This window comes from Camelus ferus, chromosome 1 (assembly GCF_009834535.1).
Source record: "Camelus ferus isolate YT-003-E chromosome 1, BCGSAC_Cfer_1.0, whole genome shotgun sequence".
In the NCBI taxonomy this organism is placed as follows: Eukaryota; Metazoa; Chordata; class Mammalia; order Artiodactyla; family Camelidae; genus Camelus; species Camelus ferus.
Window position 1 is genome coordinate 22,730,284 of NC_045696.1, and position 14,502 is coordinate 22,744,785.

Here is a 14,502-nt window from a genome sequence, read left to right on the forward strand (position 1 = left end):
AGGTACAAAGAAAATGTCAATATAACAAATCAACTAATTTCCATTAATTGTCAATATTTCTACTTCTGTTGAAGAGATCCGTGGTATTTTGGGTTGTATATCTTTGTGTTCCCTGTGTGTGTGTATGCACACACTCGCGTGTGTAACTATCATCTAGAAGATGGGATAGTTCCTGTCACCAGACAATAACTAGCCATTAGTTTGTGTCCTTTAAATAAAACTTTTCATTTTATATGGACCAATGCAATGTGAAAATTTCACACCTTAATTTTGCAATTCAAACACTCTATATCATATTGCCAAGAATTCACAATTGTGATTAACCAATAAGTAAGTTCAGTTTTAGATGCTGGAAATGTTTAAAAAAAAAAAAAAGAAAAAAAAAGTTAGAATTTCAGCTCTATCTTGAAGTTACAGAGGCAATTATGAAATAAGGAGCCAAAAATGTAATAAATGCTTTTGGAATTCAGAAGAAGCAAAGAAGATTAGAGTGAAAAGGATAGCCCAGGGAAAGAGTCAGAAAGTCAGCAGATCATGAGACAGATATTAAATTGAGTGGACATTGGGAGTGTGATGTGTGTGGGAGTTGAAGGCATTCCGGGAGAAAGCTCTACTTAGAGCAATCTTGAGGAAACTGAAGTACCAAGGACTTCCAGTAGGGGGTGACTGTGCTTAAAGCACTGGTATAGGAAGGGTAGTTTGTAGTAGGAAGGTGGAGAATAATAAGATTATTCCTAGGCCTATTCTTGAACTCACACTTTTTCAGATTTGGGAATAAGCAGACCTGTTTCAGGACATTGTTGAAAAGAGTAAATAAGTTAACACTAGCAAGCAATTAGCATAGCGCTTGGCATTGCAACCAGCAAATATTACTTATGGAACTTCTTTCTCTGAGGCTTATATTGAGAGGATGGAGCAGAGGATGAGAAATGATGATGGTGAAAGAGAAGTTCCAGTCCGGGGTCAAGGATACTGCAGTCAAATTTTTGTGAAGATATTAATGGGCAAACTTCTGCTCCTGCTAGCTATCCCTAAAACTCCAAGGAGAGGAAAAAGATGGTTTGCTTCATTTTTAACTTGTACAGGTTCCAAATTCAATGGAGGACCCCAGTCTATGGTTTGGAATTTATCTAATTCCTGCTGAGTTTCACACACACCCCTTAAGCAGCCTAACTTATTTTTTTCTGAAGGTGCCATACAAGAAAGAATCCAGAAGCTGAGAGCTGAAATTTCATCTAGCACTGGGCACATCACTGTCACAGCCCATGGTTTCCTTCATCTCTTGTACCGATGGCTGGTGATGGCTTTCCTTAGGTACACACCAAAAGGAATAGTCTACCATGAATGTTTCATCCCAGTTGTTGGCTATACCAGATAAAAGAAAGAAGGGTGCATTGGTGACAGAAGCATGTGGAACTGCACAAAACGAGGGGAGTGCAGAAGACAGGGGAAGATCCAGATTAGGGTAAGAGTCTACTGCTTCTTACCATGTGAGAAAACCCACCATGAAGTGACTAAAATAAGCAAGTGAAATCTTTACCTGGGTACCTATCCTCAGAAACATAGATTTTCCTCCTCTTGTGACATCTGCAATTGTCTAAGTATATAGTACTTTCTTGGGAATTACAATTCTTCTCAGATGCTGGTAGCTTCTGCCAGCTTATCAACTTTTGTTTTTCTTTTTTTGCTCCTACAAGCTTTTCATTGCTCTTCCGTTTTTATTCCTTTGCCCAAAGTTCCTTGTAAAGGAGAAGGTCCTTTTATCACCTTGTCCAACCGTCTAACAATCTGTTCTTTTCTCCTCTTCTTTACTCTCCTATCATTCCTTCCTTGATCTGTAACGGTTCCTTCTGATTGTGATTGGAGAGTCAGCTAACTCTGGAATATGCCTGTGTTCAATGTTATCGAGTATCCCTTAGTCAGCCCTCAGGAATATGGCTTTTCTTTGTTTGTTATTTGCTCTCCTTTTCCAAAAAGGATTGATTTTTGAACTGTTGTCCTTCACATTCCAGCCAGTCACCATACCTATTTATGAATATTATTTTCTGAGTATTCACTGAAATATAAGATTGTTTGCAGCCATTGTGAATATTGTTCATGATTCTTTTCTTGAGATAATAATGTTAGGCAGATTGTTTTTAATATCCGTATTTGTTGGCTTATACTTGTGCCAATATTAAGTTCTTATTACATGCCCCCATATGTAAAATGTGAGATATATGTACTTGTTAAAACATGAGATTTGCCTAAATTAAAACTCTAATTGGATTAAGCGCATCACTTTTTTTTAAACAATTATTGTTTAAAATTTTATAATTCACCTTAAGAAGTAATAAGAGAATTTAGTCAAGGATATGTCCTCTTGGAAGGACATGAATCCGAGACAGATCAACATGGATTCTTTTTCTAGATAGATTATTGTCCAAATAATTTAACATGAATCCATTTCTGTAAAATGGGCATGCTGTCTCCTTATGTGTTGCAATATTTAATTAATGATTATGTGCTTTTGCATAATGTGTGTTCATATATTAATAGGTTAATAATGCACATTCTCAGTGTACTTTAATAAAGGACATTGGGAGCTAATTAAAAGGAATGTAATTTGTGCTTTTGGGAGGAAACGTGTTATCTAAGTGTAAATTAGGGAGGGAAGTGGTGGTTAATTCTATACAACGTATCTATTACCACACATTCGAGGCTTAACTCTAATTACAGATTGGACATGTGAGCAAACAGCATCTGGGAGACTTCTATTCATTTCAGAAGGCCCTTCTTCACTTTTGTTACAGAAGGCTATTCTTTTAATAACCAAGATTATTAATAAGCCACTTTCTGCCCAGAACAAAAGGTTAGAGGGAAAAGACCTCTTTCAAAGTCAGCATATTGACAGTATTTATTGTTCTCTTTTGTAGACACTATCTGCCCAACAAGTGTCATGAGAAAGGCGTTTATTATTCAGTCCCTTAGATAGAATAAAGCGTTTTTGTAGCTTGATAACTCTACCCGGAAGAAAGGGCATTTACACCTGATGGAAGAGGAAAATTCTGCAGACAGATTTGTGCCTGTCTTCAAACCTTTCACCACCTGAATAACCCCTGAGGTTAAATAGCTGGTAGACATCTGTAGGCAGAAGTAAGAGAAATGAGATCATCAAGGAACGGTGTCGTGCTTACAACATGTGGCGAAATGAGGGCTCTTCACCATCTGTTATTTGTGTGTGTATTTTATTATGTAAATATTCGTACACACTGCATTCTAAACAAAGGAACATTACTTCCACTTTGTTGGTGCTGCCAAGCTTGCGTATGTGTCCTGGAAAAAGAAAGTGGCAGACAGAAAACTCAGGGTTCATCTCGCCACTTGTGTCCCCACTCTTTTCACCAAGAGGGTGAGAGACTCTAAGTAGGTTTGATTCCTTTTCGACATCCTGTTCACAAATACAAAGCTCGACTGTGAATGGAAAGCAATGTCCTAAATACTGCAGTTATGGTCTAAAGCTGCTTGTGCTGGCGTCCACGGGAAAAAGATACTGGAAGCTAGGATGCCCTGGGATGGTTCCAATGTACACTCGTGATAAATCCAAGCTCGAAAATACATTTGGGCGGAGGAAATAGGCTCTGTTCAGTTTTCTCTCATCTGTTTAATTCCTGGCACACAGCTCTGGGTCATGGGAAGGTTCTGGTGGGCTACTGTTATTGTCTCCCCCAAAACAAGAGGGGTGTGTGTGTGCATGTTTGGGAGGAATGAAAGTGAAGAGATTTGGGCGACACATATCCTGGTTTAAATTTTCATAAAATTACCAATTTAAATTGAAATGTAATTATCCTAACTGGCATCTTTTTGGCAGCAGCTTAAAAAAAAAAATCCCTCGGCTTTACTGTACCAAGCAAAAGCCCAGAGGAGTCCTGACACTGGCCTTTAATCAAAAGCTGAAAAGACACAAAAGCTTTCAGATAATCTATGCCAAGCTATCTTGGACAGCACGGAATTGCCTGGAGCACCCTTCTGGTGGCATTTAAAACACCTGGTGCCCTTAGAAAAAAAATACATCTGCGTCTGCAGTTTCTCCTTCTGTAATTCCCTTCAATCTCTCTATCTCAACTCATTCTCCTATCTTTAAATGGAGGGATGCTGCAGTGACAGTAAAATAAAGCAATTTTATTTACCTAGAGAATGATACTTGTCATTGGCTATGCCTGGAGGTGACAGACTCAGGTGCCCATCTGCACAAACACTTCCTCACTGTTTATTTCATGTGGATTAATATAATTACACTATCATTGTGCTCACTGATTCAGCTCAAATTTTAATTTGATAATTGGGGAAAAGGTGTGCATTTGAAATGGAGGCAATTAATTGACACTTTAAATGCACTTGAATAGAAATAATTTAAGTTACACCATACTTAGTGGTGACTTACACTGTTGTGTTTGTGCAGATTCTTTTATTTCGCTTCTATCATTAATAGACAGAGATAAATCACCTTACTCAGCCTCAGACCTTTTGATACCGGCAGTCTAATTCTGCAGTCTGAAAATATTTTCACTGCCCCAAACAATTCCATTCATTTCATAGTCACTGGCTTTTTGAAAATAAAGACATTCTAACTTTGAGCAACAATCGAATCATTCATAACTAGTCTCACATATATGCAACATAATTATGCAGATTGTCACATAGTTTTGTCAATAGACAGCGTGATTCTCATTCTAACAAACATCTTGCACAAAGAAATAATGAGAATAACAAAGACACAATTTCTCAATTATAATACCCATCGTTCCCAGGATTTGGGAAGAAAAAGAGCTAGTTCAATACTTAATTTTTCTCTCGTACCATTTTTACTTTGATTTGTTCCAAGGGAATTTATATATTTTGGTGAACTTACTGAAACTTAAGAAGGAAACATATTTATGGATAAAGCACATTTTTTTTGTGTTAATGATCTTCCATCTGGAAACAAATATGCTTTCATATTTTTTAAGGATTTAAGAACAAAAGCTAGTTTCTTTTAGCAACTTGCAAAATCTGCTTTCTTTCTTTTTTTTTTTTTTTTAAACTGGAGCTCTTTTATTCACAGAGCCTGAAATAAATACTTTTAATCAAAACCGAAGCAAATTCAATTTTACAAAATGTTAACTACCACAAATTATACCTGTAGTAAATAAGGTTACTTAACAAGAATTATTAGTTGTTTGTTTAGAAGCCCTGAGAGGGCTTCTTCTGAGTATAAAATCTTGGAGGAACTGCTCTGCCTTTTAGATGAAAGCTTATGCTCCCACTTCAATCTATTATTCAATATTTTTAATATGCAGTGTAACCATGGATGAACCTAGAAAAGTTCTGGCAGGTCATTTCAGTTAAGAAACCACACTCTTTTTATTAAAGCTGGAAACCTCATTAAAAAAAGGCTCTGTGAAGATTTCGTAAACTCCAGCTTCAAATCAAGGTTGGCAATAATGCTCCAAAAATCTTTTCATGTAAATGTGGTTCTTCTGGCACTTTTAAGTTTCTGGAAGTGAGAAGTGCTAAAGAGCCAAAAAGCACGAAGCGAAGAAAACAAACGAACACACAAAATGCACGCACATAACACACACGCTCACATTCGTAAACGTGGTGACTCCCAGACAAATCTATTTCTCCTTTTTTTCTTTTCCTATTATCTACTTTTAGGCAAAGTTCTGCAAAAAAAACATCTTTCCTAAATCAGTTAATGTAATAAAAAGAAAGAAAAGCATAATCCTAAATATAACCTTTAACCAAACTTAAAAGGCGCCCTTGGTCACCAAGAAGAATTGAAGTCTTCTGAAAGATGAGAGAATTTTCAAGCTAGAAGGGGAACTGATAGACCACCTGATCTGATAACTCAGCAGCAGCAAAACGGACTGTGGGCCAGAGAGGAACAACTATGTAAACTCCAACATCTCGCCAGTGGCAGGGGCCAGGATTATAAAGCAGATCTGTGGGCTCTCAGCTGAACACTAATTCTATATGGTATTGTCTGTTATTTCATCCCTGGATGAAGTGTCCATTTGACAAAAAAAATCTGACATCTAGTCTAGTAAATCTATTCATGATTAGAAGAATTTTGTTTTGTTTTGTTTTTTTCACTTTTGTTTTTGTTTTGCAGAAAAGCCAAATTTTACAAACTTAGGGTCTAACATATCCTCATTTTTATCAGCTCCTTAAACATAAAGAACATAGATAGATTGCTGTTAATATTCTTCAAAATTTGAATTCATCAGTAATCTATTTTTTAAATCTATGTTGTTTGTTAATTAATTCACAGAAAGAGCCTTCTCTTTATCTCCAGCATTTTCTTCCCAGTATTGAGAACATTTTTTTGAAAACTTTTTAATCACATAGAAATACAATTTAGGCAAGTGAAGATATTAACCCTTAACTCACAAATAACAGCTAGTTCATAGGTAATTTTTCTTTGGTTCAGTCTCAATGTCTCATGAAAATAATTCTTCTTTTGCAAAATAGAGGATCAGTTTAAGTGACCAACATATTTTGTTGATGATTATTTAAATGGGGCAAAGGCCATCTCTCATGAAAGAAACCCTTTCTTAATTTGATTTTAGGTCAGCTCAACAAAGTTAGTATTTGGGTTTATAAGAAAAAAGAATATGATGGAATTATTCATTTCAAACCAGTTGAGCAATTCATATACATACCCAAAACCTGCTACAACATTCAAGAAAGGTACAAGATAGAAATAAAAGTAGTTATATGTGTCGTACTAGTAACAACAGGTGTTAAACTTTTTTATCTGTGGAATAATTGAATGTGTTTTGCATTTTCAATTTTTTTTCGCCAGACTAAATAGCAAGATAAATTGTGTGAAGAATGTAGTTTCTGGTTCTGCTAAATAAACACTTTCTGGGGCCACTAATTGCCAGGAACAGTGCCAGGTGAGTAAAACACAGCGAGTTTATTGAGAAGCTAAAAACCTACAGTCATAAACATGCTTGGGATGGAAAGCTAAGAGCTGGGTTCCTCATACTGTACAGGGGTAATTGAGTAAGATGCTTTTGAGCTATGAGGATATTTGGAAATGAGCAAGGAGTAGGTAGAAGTGGCTTAATATAAATTTGGCACCTGGAATAAGACATAAAGATACTGAACAATTTACATATTACTGGTTGATATCAGTAATAATTTAAGAAAATATTTGGAATGGCTTTTTTCTAAAATTGGAACACACGATGGTTTCTAAGAAATCCTAGACTTATTTACAAAATTATTTCTTCCACTTAGGAAAAAATAAAATAAAAGGAAACTGATATACTCAGCAAATCGTGATTTCAATTTTCAGTGTTGGAATAACCCGAAGGTAAGATGAAACAACTCATTGTGGCCACTAAAAGATAACTGGCGATCATGTAAATATTCCCCTAATTTTCAAACCCTTGACTTTTAAACAACAGCTTTTACTTAGTTTCCTCTCTTCTCCTCTCTCTGCATATTACCGTTGGCCTGCTGTTTTACAGGCTTTCCAAGTGTGCAGGAAGTTTGGCTGAGTTAGCAATTTTGTTTTAATATATTCCTGGAAATTTTATCTCCAGCAGTTCTGTGTGCTTTCAGCAAGTGGCTAAAATGGATGCAAGTTTTCTTAGCCTGATGAGGTCATGACTATTAACACCATCGGTTGCAAGAAAAGTCAAGCAGCAGCAGGTCGAGATGGCACACGAGGAATGGCGTGTGTCAACTTGCCATCTTCCCCCAACTCTTTTGCATTAGCTTCATTGTAATAAAATCAGAGGGAAGATCCTGGGGCACCGAAGCTACCCAAGCCACTTTTGAAAGCCTTAATAATTGCACTGACAATTTAGAGGCCTATTAAACCAAGACAGGCAATGCCTGCTTGACTCCTTTTCTAGAGGTGTGCCAGGGGCAAGGACCGATACTCTGGAAGGCATCACAATGTGAGCAGTGAAACTCCTCTGACCAAGTGTTTGTCCACTGACCAGCATTTCTGTGGTTATCAGAATACGTTTATGTGCCATCTCAAGGAGAGCTTATCAAAATGAACGCAAGGGTAGCACTCAGTCTGCAGGCTGCAAACTACATTGAGGTATGGTGCGGGCTTCACTCTAACTTACGCGCTCAGTATCCAGTTCAGAGCTGATGTGATTTGTTGTGACACTGAAAGCAACGAGAGCCATCTTGCCTCAGAGTCCTCGCAAGAAACCGCTAGGACAGTTTCCCGATGGGCGAGGTCAGCCCTCGCCAAGGAATCGGCATTCCTCTCCTCCAGTTTCCCTGTCTAGGTCCACCTTCAGTAGGGTAGCAGCCTCTGCCTGCTGGAATTTGGCTTTTGTTTTCCAGGTGGGAAAGATACTGCCTTGGCCACATCATTAGAAGAAAGGCACCCAAAGTTTCCACTGAAGTTAAGAGTCTGAAAAGCTGAAACCGACCTGCAATTTAAGTTTTATTCCCAAAGAGTTTAGATTTAGTATGTTTTGTTTTAGACTGAGAGGCAGAGGCAGATGAAAGCTGTTGTTCTATGTGTTAATAAGGGGAAGAATGGGTTTTCTGTAGTTAATAGCACTCCTCTGAATCACTGCCTTATTTACAGTGGAGGAACGTCGTAGATATCATATTTCATCAGCAATGATGGCTTGAATATGTTCCGTGAATAATTACAGTATCTTTTCATCTCCTTTTTGTTATAGGAAACCTTTATAGTAAAGGCTTTTAAATATGCAATGAGAATGTGTAATCCAAGTATCAAGTCTAACGAGAAATTGTTTTGGCAAGTTCAGAACCCTCTCAAAATTCATGGGTTTGGAGTTTCATATCTAATTGGAAGCTTTTAATGTTGGAATAGATTTGCTCTTACGAAAACAGCATAAAGCTTTTAAGCAGGGGATGGGGGAGCCCTTTAAGAAATGCTCAGCAAGATTCTGTGACATTCAAATTATGCTTATTTAAAAACAGAAACTCCTGTGTTCTGGTGTCTTACCATAGAGACTCAAAAATAGGAATTATTTACACAGTTACAAGAGTTAGAAGGCTTTGAAAATTTGCTTGTGCAAAAGGCTTTGTGAATTGCTATTGAGCCAAATCATTGAAAAATACCTTGAGAGTGTCAGGGATGGAATAAGGGATTCCGGTCAACATGTTGCTGTTTGCTAGAAAGTTTCTCTCGAGAGTGCGTGGCAGCTGTATGAAGACCTAATTCAGGTTTTTACTCTCCTAACTAGACTGTCCTGAGATCATTGACTGCTGCATTCCTAGGTTTTCCAGTGCAGAGAACCACCTTCTCCCCTTTTTTGAAATTTTTTTCTAATCCTCGCTTTTGAACTTTCATCTGTACCACAAGGTAGATACATTGGTCATGCTAAGTGGCCAAACAAACAAGCAAACAAACAAACAAACAAACAAAACCCCTAGAACATCTACCCTTCCTCGTCTCCTTCCAGTCTCTCTAAGTTCAGTGCAGCCCATGTGGTTTAACCTTAGTGACAATGTTATGTGTATCGAGTAGGAAGAATTCTTCCTAAACTTTAAGCTTAGAAGGAAGTTGTTAACGTAAAGCATCATAATAAACAGATAAACCTAGCTCAAGAAACATTACTTCTTGTCAGGAGCAAGCAAAAAAAAAATCTTTGGCAGCATTTACCAAATTGGGTTTTTGGAAAAATAGTTCTCAAAGATGGAAAGAATTACAAAGAATGTCTGGAGTGGAGTGGCTCCCTGGTTATACAAACATAAACTTGATGCCCATTTTGGAGCTTCATGTTTTAATTTTGATCAAGTTTAACTTAGCCCTTTTTAAAAATGATTTGAGCATTTTACATTCTATTGAAGACATATTTACCTATCTCAAGGACACAAAGACTTACCTTCCTCATTTCTTTCAGTTTTTTAGTTTTAATACTTAGTAATAGAAATCCTTTTGGATTAAGAGTTGAATATAGTGTTGGTAAGGATCAATGTTCACTTCCCCATGTGAATATCCAAGTTGTTACAACGTTATTTTGGAAAAGGCATTTTATTCCCTCATTGAAAACCTTTATGCTTTTTTTTTAAAGAAAATCACTTGGCCAGTAATGTTTGGATCTACTTTTGGATTCAGTTCTCTTACATTTATTTATATGTCTGTTTTTTCTGCAATAATATATTTCTTGATTACTGTATATTTATAGTATGAAATCAGAACATTTAAGTTCTCCAATTTTTTCCTTCTTTTTAAAAATTGCTTTGGCTATTCCTGTTCATTTGCATTTCCATAAAATTTTTAGAATCAGCTTGTTAACTTCTGCAAAAACATGCTGAGATTTTGGTTGGGATTGCATTGAAATTATAAATTTGGAGAAAACAGAATTCTTAACAATACAAACATAATTATATATGATTAGCAAAATCACAGTATGAATATTGTTATGATACAATTACCTAATCCACAGATCTTATTCAAATTTTATCAATTTCTCTACTATTGTTCTCTTTCTGGACTTCCGATGCAATACAGGGTCATACATTGCACTTAATTGTCTTGCCTCCTCAGTCTCTCTTATTCTGAAAGAAGCTCAGTCTGTCTTTGTCATTCATGTCCTTGACACATTTGAAGAGTATTGCCCAGTTATTTTGTAGACCACCTTCCAATTCTGGTTTGTCTGATGTTTCCTCATGATTAAATTCAGATTATTAATTTTCAGTAAGAAAACCTTAGAGGTGACGTTGTGCTCTTCTCGGTGTATCATATGAGGAGGTAGAAGTTGTCACTGTGTCTCATTATTGGTAATATTAACTCTATCACTGGGTAAGAGTGTGTCTCCCATCTTCTCCACTGTAAAGTTAACTCCTTCCTTTAAATTAATAGTTACGTTGTAGGGGATATCTTTCTTCAGATTAGATGTGTTTTATTAATACATTTTCAAATTTAGTGGCCCTTTTCTCTCTATGTCTTTGGAGCCTATCCAGTGGATTTTTTTTTGAAATTTTCAGTTCTAAAATTTCCAGTTTTCAGTATTTGCACAGATACCTTATGTTTTCATTCATTACAAGGCTAATTTTCTTTCTGTCACTGAGCGTATTTATTACTGCTTCTTCAAAGTAATGTCTGATAATTCCAACATCTGCTAACCTCAGGGTTGGCATCTGTTTGTAGTTTTTTTCCCTTGAGACTGGATCACATTTTTCTTGCTATTTATATGCGGATAATATTGGACTGGATCCTGGGCGTTCCGAATGCTAAATTGTGGAGAATCTGGATTCTGTTAGATTGCTCCAAAAAGTGTTGATGCTTTTGTTTTAGCAGGCAATTAACTTGGTTAGACTCAAAGTGCAAACAGGCAAGTGTGTGGTGGGCAGCCGCTTAGATCTCAGATCGGTTCCTTCAACCGTAGCTATGAGCAGCTTTCTGTTTGCCCCATTCAATATGTGGTTCAGTGGTCAGCCAGAGACTCGGGCCAAGTTTTCACACAGAAATTGGGATACTGTTTCTTTGACTCTCTACTTTCTGATTCTCATCTCACTCTCTGGTAGCTCTGGTTGCTATGTATTTCCTGCCCTATTTCCTCAGCCAGTAAGCCAACGGGCTTTCTGTCAGCATTTGAATTGTTCCTACACCACTGTCACCATGACTGAGGCTGCCTCAGGACAAAACTGTAGAAAAATGAGGAACTCAATCTGTCTAATGGCTTTGCCCAACTTTTGGCTCTTTTCTAAAATCTACCAATCATATTCAATCTCTAGAACTCTCAGGTAGTTATGACTGTACCTTTTCTAGTGTATAGATTTTTTCCCCCCTAGGAGGATGGATTTGTTGGATAATCATTTCTCCATTAACATGAACACTTAAGAGATGGATTGGATACAGGATTTTGGATGGTGAAAAGATATTGCCCAAAAAATTATAGTAGGTATCAAAAGTAAAGTACTTGAGAAGGAGACTTTTAGATAAAACTTCACTTATATAATACAGCAGACTCCTTAAGGTATCTTTTAACTCATAATTAACCACTTAATTACTCCCACTTACTTCAGACCTCCTTATTCCCTGCTGTTAGCACCTACCAGCCATATTTATACAATGGCACCAAGAGTCCCTGGCCAGAGTTAACTGGGAAATAACTGGACACCCCACCTGGTCTGGGCCAAGTCACTTCCTTGAGAATTAAGCAGGATCCCAGAAAGTCTGTCTCTCCAATATGGCTTGACTTGTACCATATATTGTGTCTCTTTTTTTCCTGCCATTTTGTGAATTCAAGAAAAGAAAGCAGCATGCCAAAAAAACAGAGCGATGAAGTAAATGCACAGAGAGAAACAGAATCAAGAGATGATAAGAAAGTGGTCCCAGTAGCCAATAATCTTCTAATGCTCCTTACAATCCTGCCTGGCATCTGGCTGTACTATTTTCTTTTAACTACCCTTGGTGATGAGAAGTCCCCTCTTTTTTCTTAAGCTGCCTTTTGTAATTTGCAACTTTAAAAATCCTGATGCATCTATACACCTTCCACATTACAGGCATTGTGAAAAGGTTTATATAACTGTAGTAATGAGTATACACAGAACAAAAGTGTCAGAGGACATTAAAATGGCAAGAAACAGGCTAAAATTTCTTAGTGTTTAAAGTGAGATAATTTTTAAACTATCATTTTGTTAAAATCATCATGTAGGTCTTAGGCAAAGATCCTATCTGTTAATTTGAATGTAATCAGAAGAAAATAGAAGCTGTGGATTTCCTCCCTTTTTAAAAGTAAATGCTAAATAAGATAATGTGGTTAGTTATAAACTCGGTAAATGCAATATTTGTGTCCCATCCTGGTACTCATTCTCCACTTCAGGGTCAATCCCATTACTATAATTAAGTTTCTGTTTAATTAATTTTATTTCTGTACTTAATAAAAAGAGGCAATTTTTTCCTAGAGGTTCTGTTTTTCCAATAATATAACCACTAAGAAATCAATTGCTTAACAAAAGTTAAAGTAATATGATTTGGCCGTGAATTTTACTCTAACAGAAGGACATAATAAGTCAGATGAAAAATCAGAACCTGTCTCTCCATCCCCGCAAATAAATAAATAAATCTCAGCAAAAGCAAATCTTGGGATCCTTTGGATTTGTCAAACATTTCATGGATCTTCCAAAACATTTTGGCAGGATAATTCCCTAAAGTGATTCATTATCCGTCAATTCATATTTCAATGTCACTTAATATTTGTTGAATATTCACAACATGCTAGCATTGCACAGCTGCTGAGAACATGCTTCTCTGTCTCTCAGCCTCACACTGCATGTTTTTTTCAACATAACATATATTTTAAATTTTGTCGAGGGGATAGGAGAAAATTGGTCTAAAAACAGATCAGCACACACAGCCTTCAAGAATTAATCTTCATACCCATATTAGGAAGATAATCATTGGTTCTGTAAGCACAAAAGTGTGCCCCTTATATCCATTTATATCTATTATACATTATCTTATTTATATACAAACTTATATACATATATTCTTATTTATCTGGAAATAAAATTTTTATTTAATTTTTATGTTACTTTTATGTATCTATGTGTATATTAACGCTACTATTACTTCTAGAGAAATTTGCTTTATCCACAATCTAATTTTTATCCACAACGTGATTTTTAAATCTCTATTTATAGATATATGGGTTTTCTATTTCTTAACAGTGAAATTTTCTGTTACTTGTTCCTTATTTGTATTTTATTCTTAATTTGAAAATTGTTACCTATATGCATCCATATTACTTTGGTTTCCATAAGGGAAGCTCTTCATCTCCACTGGCCCTATAAATCAACCAGCTCCACTCCCTCACTTCATCTAAGTACCTGCTTAGAGAGGTCTCCTCAGAGCCCGCTAACAAAAATAACATTGACGTAACTCCTGGCCATATTCTTGATTCTTAGACTTTGCTTTATTTTTCCTTCCCCTGATATATTGGAGTTTTGGTTTATTGCTTTTTTCCACCCCCTATAATATAAAGTCTGTAAAACAGGGACATTGTTTTTATTCTTTTCTTCACCTACACAGAGTAGAAATGTGGCCAGCCCCTGTAGGGGCTTCACAAACTTTTTTGGGGGGTGGTGGTGGTAATTAGGTTTATTTATTTATTTTGAATGGAGGTACTGCGGACTGAACCCAGGACCTCCTGCGGGCTAACCATGCACTCTGCCACAAGCTATACCCTCCCCAACTCCGACAAACATTGTTGAATGAATGAATGAATTCTCCAAGAAAAAAGTGTTATTTTCCTTTTATGCGAATCTTAATTTCAAGACAGAACTCCATGTGCAAATCAGCCTATGTGCTGTCCTCTACCTTCTAATTTTTCCCTCCCTTTTAAATTTAGGATTTCTTTCTTTCTGCCAAATGTTCCCTCCATGGTGATCATACAGGGCTAGCAATGTCCGTGTTTGTGAGAATATTATGACTTTTTTCTGGTGGAAATCCTCCTTAATCAATTTTTTTTTTCTTTATACTCAATTCCTTCACCAAGACTTTTTTTAAAGAATGTACATGGT

The 14,502-nt window shown here is 36.5% G+C and overlaps 1 long non-coding RNA gene across 1 annotated transcript in view; it reads left to right on the top strand.

The window, feature by feature from the left end:
* Nucleotides 1-14,502, top strand: part of LOC116662819 — a 113,887-nt gene that overhangs the window by 76,380 nt on the left and 23,005 nt on the right. Inside the window, exons 4-5 of the long non-coding RNA XR_004318915.1 lie at nt 6,827-6,920; nt 7,267-7,342. This is a non-coding gene — a long non-coding RNA (uncharacterized LOC116662819). The remainder of the gene's footprint in view (nt 1-6,826; nt 6,921-7,266; nt 7,343-14,502) is intronic.